The 10,363-nt window shown below is 42.1% G+C and overlaps 1 long non-coding RNA gene across 1 annotated transcript; it reads right to left on the bottom strand.

Annotated features, from left to right (window-relative positions):
* Positions 1-1,112: 1,112 nt before the first annotated feature.
* Positions 1,113-3,649, bottom strand: LOC311021625. Its single transcript, XR_014598027.1, has 5 exons — positions 3,552-3,649; positions 2,487-3,470; positions 2,199-2,357; positions 1,680-1,775; positions 1,113-1,325 (listed from the first exon to the last, which is right to left on the bottom strand). It is a non-coding gene; the product is annotated as an uncharacterized lncRNA (long non-coding RNA).
* Between the last annotated feature and the right edge of the window lie 6,714 nt (positions 3,650-10,363).

Here is a 10,363-nt window from a genome sequence, read left to right as displayed (position 1 = left end):
TTGATTTTGTGAATTTTTCCAAGTTAAAGCCACACCTGATTTTTTTTATAACTAATTCCTCTCATTTCAGCTTGCAAGGAGGACACAGGGAGAGGAGGAGAGGTCACACTAGGGGGAGGAGGAGAGATGTCAGGAAGGCATGAACATGTGTGTATGTGACTGACAGATGGCTTTAAATGTCAATCGCTTGTGTCTAAACTCACGCCACGAGGAGGTGGCTGCTGCACAGGTAGGCGGCTGCCACGCGTGTGAATGCAGGCACTCCACGACCGCACGTGACAGACGGATGCCTTTCGGTGTCCATCGCTTGTGTCTTGACTTGCGCCAGGAGAGGCGGCCGCGCCAAGGGCAGCGTCCACGACACTGCCCTGTGACCGCAGGCACTCCACGACCGCATATGAGCTCGGGCCCGTCACGATACTGCTCGCAGTTTTAATTATTTTTGTTTCAGATAAGTTACCTTTCAAATGCATCAAAACTCAACATTTTGAGTTGTACTTATAATACTCTCAAACATGAGAAGTTATGGCAACTTAAACGTTTCTATTATGCCCATATATATGATACAAATACAAATAATACTAGTTCAGTAAAACATGTTTATTTAAACATTAAATACAACATGCCAGCAAATATGCAGGATGAAATCTCTTAGTATTTACCAATAGTGGAAGTACTAGACTGCACACAAACAAAAAGATGCAGACTGGTATTACATGTTAAGAGTCCAAACATGTTAAGAGTCCAAACCACAACACAGTTCAAAAGCACTGTAATAACAATCCTGAGCTTAGTAACACCATTATAAATACTGCAATTATGCAGGAGAATTAAATCTCTACCAATACAGGTCCAAGTACACTGCACACAAACAAAAAGATGCAGACTGATCCTTAAAACATCCTGGTTTGAAGAAACATGTTAAAACAGTCCAAACCACAACACAGTTCAAAGTCACTGTAATAATAATCCTTAGCAGCACAAGACGTTAGACATTACTTATACTGACAGGGATGAGTCCTTTGCTTGCAAAACAAATGAATGTAATGCAAATAAAAAAGACGGGCTTGTGGTTAAGAGTGAGGCCTTGTTGTCAAACGTATATCTGGAATGTCTTGGGAAATCTATGTTCAATGCATAAAGTAGGCCAAACAGGTAAGCAAAGGCAGTGGGAAGGTCTGGAATTTCTTCAAGCACAATAGTCTCCTCCAACACCACATAATGCTGTTAACAGTTTGAAGCGAGGTTGGTGCACCATCATCCACGAACACTGTGAGCACTCCCATTTGGACCCCTTTTGTTTGTCCGTCTTCTGGATCGGTTTCCTGTTAAAAGCAGAAATTCGGCCAAATTAAATATTGTTAAGATAACACTTTCATTAAACACCCATGTCAGGGTGTAATTTTAAATTTGTGTATGTGTAAAAGGATATTATTCTCTATGTATGCATACAACTGTCCCTGCTGGAAGTGATGTAAATCAACCCCTGGAGCAACTTTAGCCATAGCCTACAGTAGGAGACAGTCTTGTGTCTCAGCCCGTGTAAACCTGTAGTAACTTACAGTTACTGTACTATACAGTTTTTTGCCTGTGATCCTGATTGCTATATTTTTAGATGTGCTGTAGCATGATAATTATTGTGCACTGACCAAAAACAAAAACAGACATTCTGTACTCACCAGGCATTTCAGGAAGAGCTTCTCTGAATCGTCATGGAGAAAAAGAGGTAGACCTTCTAGACATGCTCTGCTTCGATGCATTGTAATGTCAGATGTCTGGATATTGGAAAAGGAAAGACATCCGACATTTGGTTAAAAACAGTGCAGCTAAGATTTATTTGACACTAGTTTAACATGTCTTATAATAAAAAATATAAATAATAAAAAATCCCCAAATATGAAAATCAAAGTTCACACTTAAATCAGGTTCTGTTATAATTACATAGAACAATGACATGTTCATAAAATGATTCAACATCACTCAACATCACCACTAAAGTGTAATCAATAATTGGGTTCAAGCATAACTAATAATCCCCTCCCCTCTCTTTTGGAACCAGCTCTCACCCTGGGCCGAAGACACTGTCTCCACTTTTCAGAACCGGCTCAAAACCTTCCTCTATGAGCTTTTCATAAGGGCTGGCTCAGGTAACCCTGAACCATAATCAAAAATGAATTATGTTTATTACATGAATTCACCTGTTACTCAAGAACATCCAAGAGGCTCTGCATGTCTTGTCCTAAGGCCCCTTTCCTGGCACGATACAGTTTGAGTAGTCGAGGACAATAGGTGTCTAGGGCTGCTCTAAATGTCCCCAACAGGTCCTTGGTAGTTACACGGTAGAACTCCCTGCAAATCTGTGGAGCATGAAACAAAAAAAAAGAAATACACATAAAAAAAGACAGCACGCATTAATGCAACCAAACCAAGCAATAGTTTTGTGATATCAAATAGTTAGCAACTTTTTCACACACACTTTTACTTACCTGTTCCTTAAGAAACAGGGCAGGCCATCTCTCCTGGATTTCCGTGACCATGGGCTGCACCTCAATAATCTCCTTTCTCCTGAGGGAAAATGTGAGTTCCATCTTCTGACTGATAAACTCCATGTCTTTCCACTTCTTTTTGGTTACATCCACCAGAACACATCTTTCATCTTCTAGAGTGTCATCATCAACGTTTTCTGGATGATCAGGCAAATGATTGACTTCGCCTCGCTTCGGTTTTTTCAAGGAAAAGCCACCTTCATCAGGATCTTCAGACCGCCCTCTTCTCCTGTTTACACTGACCTTATGACAACCAGCCTGTCGGAGCTTTGCTCGGTAATTCCCAAGCTTGTACTTGATGCTTGTTGTCCATCCATCATATCCTGTTCCACTGCCAGGCTCCTTGAGGCATGGATGTTTGCAGACAAGTTCAGAAGCAACCGATTCAATTTGATTTTTATCAGGGTAAGCTTTTAGAGCAAACATTTCTTGTGCCAGCTTGTCTAGATGGCCATTTTTACATCTCTTGTTCGACTCAGACCTTTTCCAGTTTTTTGAAATGTTTCATTTCCCTTACGCAGCTTTAACTCTACATCATATGCAAATGAAGGAACTGGAAAAGGAGAAGGCCACTCTGAAGCACAAAATTGACTGAATAATGGAGGATGTACGGTGGGAAGAGTTAGCCGAACTGATACTGGCTGTATCAAGAGAAGAGATGGATGCTTGACTTGGTGTTTGTGATTCATCACCACTATTTCAAACAATGTGCAAGACAGCCTTTTCTGCAGGCAACTCTATCATGTCCATTAAGTTGGAGAGTGCATTCTCAAAGTCTGGATCCTCATATTGTACAGAGAAATCACCTTCTAGTTCAAGTTTTTCCCGTAGCTCATCAAGTAGTTGCTCCACAGATTCAGGGCGTTTAGTCAGCTGAACTTTCCTCATGAGTTTGGGGTTGATGTTTACAAGTAGCAAAAAAGCCTGCGAAGAAAAAGAAAAACATTTTATACACAAGCATGGTCAAACAATAATTCTTGAATCACACACATCTATAGTACATACCATTACATTCAATGCAGTAGACACGTCCTTGGGGTTACCATCAACTTTCCAGCGACTTGGTATATAGTTAGAGGCTGGTAGTCATTCAAGTCCTCAGGATCCAGGATTTCAACATCCACACAGCTAGTGTCAATAACTTTGTAAGACCTGAGGGGTATTCCACCAAACTCGCTAATTACGGCGACGCTTACCTGGTTAAGCCTGGTTAGAACTAACTTGCGGCTAAACCCATTCTATTAACGCATTTCAGCCGCGCTTTGTTAAGGCTAATTCAAGCCAGGTTAACGTTGTCATGTGTTACACGCGTTCACGGGATACAAAGCCAGCCCAGAACCGTGAATGTCGCATCATCGAGAAAATGGCAGAAAAGACCAGAGCAAAAATTATTGATGGAACTGTACGAGGAGTACAAACCCATCATAACCAAAAATACTGTAGTGATAAATAAAAATCGTGAGGCTGCTTGGGCAACAATTGCCGAGCGATTAAATGCGTAAGTACCGTTAAGAGGAACATGTTCTAATATAATACTAACAAAGGTTTCGTGAACGTGAGGATAGTGTAGAAGTAACGTGCAGGCTTTACATGCGGCCGGCCAGGGTTCAATTCCCGACTATGCAAGTTTGTGAAATTTCTTTCTTTGGCCGGAACACTCTCTCTCTCTCTCTTTTTTTAGACAGGCCTAGTAAATGCATCTACATTGACCAACTCATTTATCTCAACAATTCAATGAACACATTCAATGAGTCTATTAATGAACTCACCTGAAAGGAATTTATTAGGGTTGTAAACGATAAACCGATGCGACCGGATATTCGGTGAGAGATACGGCTGCATCGGTAGCAGCCTCCTCAATCGATACGAATTATCAATGAATTCCTAGATGAATCGGTTACAGAGTCATGGATCGGGTATTGCAAGACTTTGAAGCGGTTGGCGGCATTACACCAGCGTCTCTAAAACAACGCAAGAGCTGAAGCTGCCGGCGAAACGCCGTAGCTGCCTAGCTGGTATGAGTGATAAACAAGGGACAACACAGAAAATGGAGGAGGTGGAGGTGGAGAGGCGGGTGCAGCACAGGTAGGCGGCTGCGACGCTGCTGTGTGACCGCAGGCACTCTACGACCGCACGTAAGAGACGGATGGCTTTGAATGTCAATCGCTTGTGTCTCAACTTGCGCCACAAGAGGCGGCCGCAGCACGGGTAGCTTCCATGACACTGCCCTGTTACCGCCATCTAACGATTCAGCAAGACTTTTTTTTGGTCCATGTCTAAAAATAAATACATTGACATGTGATTTTTGATATGGAAATTTTGTACTTCTTGATGAGAGATATCTGAACTAAAGACTTACACATGAGAAGGCTTTAGTGTAAATGTGACCTGTGACCTGTGGCCTGTGGCCATTTGTGTGTGTTTTGCAACCCATGTGTGCTTTGCGACATAGGTGTGGTTTATGACCCAGGTGGGGTTTGTGACCCATGCAAGGTTAGTTGAACATTTGAGTTTACGACTTCCATCCCTGTGAACTGAGTGAAAACACACCCACAGAAGATGGATAAATACCATGTTTGTCTCACAACACGTTGAGTCTTCACTTTGTAACGGACCAGCATGTTGCTCTGTGAATTCTCCTCTTGATCAAGATTAAATCCCTGTTTGGACCTTGAGCTGACTCTGATCTCCTTCCTCCAGTTCTAAACCATCGATAATTATTTTAACAATTTTGTTGTTCTGTTTTTTTTTTTGCCAGTGCCATACAGCCACGATGTACTGTCACTTTCATAGAATCGGCTTCTTTATTTTATAAAATATCTACAACAAATATTATCCATAGAATCGCATAGTATCGTTCTTACACTGTATGGAATTGATTCGAATCGAATCGGTCTGTAATAAAAGGATATTGTTTTTGAATCGAATCGTAACCTGTGTATCTAGATGCATATCGAACCTTTTATCACAAAGAGATGTGCAACCCTAGAATTTATGTGGCTGACAATTGCATGCAGCGATGCCTTTGTCATTGGGATCTATAACATGCTATTAATAATAACATCTTTATGCCTATCATGTTTTTGCAAGTTGTATTTGGGTTCTGGAGAAATTGTATGACATATTTATCATAGTTAAGGTAACATTTTTGGTCTAATTCTCTGATCTAAAGACAATTATATAAGCAAAAAAACAACAAAAAACACATGAGAAGTCCTGGCCGGGATGTGAACCTGGGATGCTCGCGTTCGGGGGCAGGTGCATCACCACTCACCCAACTGGGGGCTTTAAATAATGATATGGCCAATCGGTCTTAAACAAAATAAACAATTTATTCATATTTTTTTAATTGCAAGCATGTATTCTCAGATGCTTGATGAAAATATAGTCTGTTTGTACTTCATATATGTAATTTTGGTCATTTTTGGTCTTTCACGTGATGAAATCACGAGGACTAGGCTTGGCGGAACCTTCTGCTGGTACAGTTGTTTCCGACAGATGGACTTCTCTGAAACCCCGCTAAAGTAAGCCTGATGGTTAGCCTGCCCCGGAGCAGGCTAGTTTGGTCGGATAAATTCCCATGGTTACTTAGCGGAGAGTGCCTCAAGTCACGTTGATGAAACGCAACTCTCGCTAAAGGTAGCGAGGCTTATCGAAATTAGCCCGGCTTTGCGCTTAGCGAGTTTGATAGAATACCCCTCTGTAGTGTTCCATAAACCAGGAGGAGAGCTTTGTGGTTACAAAAAACACTTTCTCAAAGTTGATGACAATGTTCAGAAGTTTGTGAAACTCAGGCAGTCCATTGCATTGCCCAGCAGAAATGATCATGCCTTTTGCATAGTGGGTTCCATGTAAATGAACATCTTTGGTAAGGGATACAGTATCTTGCTGTGGAAACTTGTTTTGAATTGCCATCCTGAGTTTTTCCTCCAATGATGCTGTGTTCACCTTGTCAACACTGGCTGTGTACAGTTTTGGTTTAAACAGACTTTTGCCATCAAGGTAATATGCCATCATTTGTTGATGTTTAGTAGAGAGCGTAAGAAGGAAGTTCTTGAAATTGAGAACATCATGCACCACTTTTTTAAAGAAGTTGTGCTTGGACTCAAAGCGCATGGTCCACAAGTCCACTAGAGGTCCAAAGCAACGTATAAGGTGTACATAGTGTTCAATAAAGTGATGTTTTGAAGTCAGGAAAAGTGTCAAGAAGCAGCTTGCGATGGTCATATATTTTAGTCTCCAGGGCCCAGTATTTCAAAAGTGATCCGACTGGATTATCCTGGTCGGATTGGATTAAATCGTGATATGATCTGAAAACTGGGTATTTCAACACAGATCCAGAGAATCCCGATCCTGAAGATCAGGATTGAACTTTGGTAATCCAATCCTCCCTTGAATCCAGATAAAGGTAGCTAGCACGATATGTTGGTTGGCGTTCATATGGTCCTTAAACCGCTCAATATTAGACGACGGTAAACTTACATTTTTGACGTGAAAGTCGTGCTCCCAGCTGCTCCTTCCGTGAAGTAGTCCGCCATGTTTCAGATCCAGAGGCGGAGATTTGAGACTTGGTAATCCGTATCCAGCCAGGTCGGGATCACGGTGATCCACCCGGCCAGTGTTTTGAAATACTCAGATAAAGTCAGCAGGATCACCTTGATCCATGACTGAGAAAAGGTTAAAAATCAGAAAAATTCTGATCCGGATTACAAGTTTTGAAATACTGGGCCCAGATAACACAGTATTTCCTCTGATATATTAGTAGAGACAACAATCCCCACAATCTCTTTGAGGTCCATTAATATTTCCCACGAGGGCTTGCCACGGCCCATGGCTGTTATGCCCTGCCCCGGTGTCTGTCATCTCGCTCCAATATGCAGATGGAGTGTGCCAGATGTGCCTGATTGGTGCCCCTGGTTCCTGCCTCTCCTCTACCTGCTCACCTGCCTGCCTCGGTCTGCCTTCTCTCTCCTGCACTGCGATTGGGTCGCCCTGCTTCAGTTCGCCTGCCCAATCCTACCTTAGCTCGTTATCTGCCACCTGTTTAAAACCAGCAGCAGAGAGTCACTCGGGGCCGCTGTTATTTAACGTGAGCAGTTGGTCCCCTGTGTCTCCTTGTTGGTTGCTAGTGCCCTTATGTTTTCTGTGGACTCCATTAACTCCTGTTTGTTAGCCAGAACGTGCACGGTTCCGTTTGTGTAGTGTGTGTGACTCACTTTAATGGCTCTGAGCCTATAGTTAATCCTAATTAACCTGATTGTTGTGAAAGCCCTAGTGGTGGGCAAGTGAAGCCTTATGAAGCACTGAGGCTTTCCTAGCAAATGGGTGCAGTCGAATAGTCTTTTTTGCTTAGGAAGGTTCCTAACTGAAGAAGTGACCCGGAAGTAAACAATGGGCCGCCATGATAAGAGCCGTTCGGATTCTCCAAATGCAAAGGAAAGGAGCTCCAATGCTTCCTTTCAGAGCTCCTTTAGCATAGGATGCAACAGACCTTCCTATGCGATAGGAAAGGAGATTACGCCGACCCACAATTCTTTGCGAGAGCAACATTTAAAGTGCCGCACACCTTGGCCGCTCATGAAAACAAACGATATGTGCATTTACATATTTAACATTAACTTTCATGCAGACATATAGCAATTGGAATAGTGATGATAAATGTGTGTGGACAGTGATAATAATCGAATGTATTTTTATTTTATTTATTTCAATCATGTTACAAATGTTTGACAAAAACGAAACTAAAACCACAAACGAAACGTAAATAAAGCAACAGGAAGGAGGAGCTGCTGGACCTGAAGCCGGTCAGTGAACCAGCTGTTTATAAAACCAACATGTGGAGAAGTGGACGATGCGCTTTTTGTAGTCCATTATTGTAGTTTCTCCAGCGCAGACGCACGTCAATCGCCGGTGCCGATCATCAGCTGTCAATCATCAGCGGCCGCGTTATAACGACGTAGCTTAGTGAAAGTCCGGTCGGATTCTCTGAGCACTGCGGTCGACTATTCCTAAGTCCTTTTGAGTTCTCCTATCGCCTTTCCTTAACCCCGTGACGTTTTCCCCAGAGGTCAAGGAATAGGAGATAGGAATAGGAGTTAGGACCTTATTTTTTGACTATTCGACTGCACCCATTGTGTTGAAAAAGATTCAAAGCTTCAACACTTCAGTGATGGTGACATCTGGTGGACAACTGAAGCCATAGCAACCTCTCAAGAGCACGACTGACGCTCTGACACCGTTTCAATCCCATGTCAGCAATAAAAGTTTAGAAAAGACTGTGTGGTTTATTTACGTGTTTTGTTAATTCATACTCGCCCATACTGTAAAACATCCCAGATTAAGCCAACGGATAAATCTAAATGATATGAAGGGTTAAGTGTTGGTTAAGGGGTTTATTTATTTGATCATGGTATGTGAACCAAAGAGTCCAGATAATAGTTTGTCATAGGAGAAGTTGTATGGTCGAGGAGGAATGTTTATGCACAGAACAGACAGGTTTGTATTAAGAAATAGAATTTCTTCCACTGTGGCAGGCTTCAGTCTCCTCTTCTGGCTCACGACGCATGAACGCTACGAGCCAATGAAACGCACTGACACACTATGAGCCAATGACATGCACCGGTACACTATGAGCCAATGAAACGCTTCGAAACATTTCGAAGCAATGAAGCGCTTTATTGTTTCGGTCACGTGACGCTAATGTTCGATACAAGCTCCGACACAGAGGTTCGAACCACTCCGCTTCAGGAAGAGCGACACAAGCTCCAAAGCCTCGGTATCATTTGCCCATCACTAGAAAGCCCTATTTCTCCCACGTTGGACTTAGGGGCGCTATTCCTGTTTTGTATTTCAGTTTGTCTTTTTTTTTACCTTTTGTTTGGGAATAGCCTCCTCCTCCCTTAGTTCATTGTGTCTACTTTTACCTTCCCTATTAATAAAACAATTTAATTGTTGCCAAACCGATTCCATCCGGTGATTTATGTTATTTCCCCTTTCCCCAACGAGCTGGGGTCGTAACAGGGCTCCTTTTCTGGAATACTGCTCCCAATCAAAAGAGGAAGCAAACATAACAGTGTCCAGTTTTCGTGTCCGTTGCCACTGATTCTTCTCTTTCCAAAGCTGGCTTTTGTAATTTCTTTTGGCTTGTTAACCTTATCAGAATGTTTATATGGAAAAAGTTTTATGCTATTCAGCCCATCAAATGTAATGAAACCTTTTCTTACCAAATCTTTAAGACACAAACATAACTCTACTGGGATAACACCTTCAAAGAAGTCATGTAGAATATCTGGGGAAACCCAGTAACAGGATGGAAATGGGACAAATGCTTATGAAGTACACAGGCCTTTTTCACACTATTCACAGTTTGTTTATCACCAGATTCAAGTTCCTCCACAAAGGTGTTATGCTGTTCCACAGTTCTTAGTTGACAATCCCTTGCTTCAACAGTATTAATCTGGTCCTGATTAATACAACAAAATACGCAAAAATGTTCAACATTGAATGATTCCTGGAAACCTGCTAGGCTATGTGCCCCAAGATTATCCGCGCACACACAAAATACTGGCCCCTTCACAAATGTATCTAATGCCTCCACAAACACCCCATTCATTTCCAAAAATTGTATATCCTTGATCAGATGAAGAAATGCAGCATACCCAAACTGTTTCACATCAACACTCTTTCCAAGAAGAGCCAGTTGTATTAAGGGCAGAGTAGAGCGAAACTTGGCTGGTAAATTCAGCAAAATCCAGTAAACAGCAGCTATTTTATGTATTGTTCTAGATGTCCCCAAAGGGTTACATATTTCAAAATCG

The sequence above is a fragment of the Eutrigla gurnardus genome, assembly GCF_963514095.1.
Source record: "Eutrigla gurnardus genome assembly, chromosome: 12".
Classification (NCBI taxonomy): Eukaryota; Metazoa; Chordata; class Actinopteri; order Perciformes; family Triglidae; genus Eutrigla; species Eutrigla gurnardus.
Note: the sequence above shows the minus strand (reverse complement) of the source record. Positions and strands in the feature narration are given on the sequence as shown.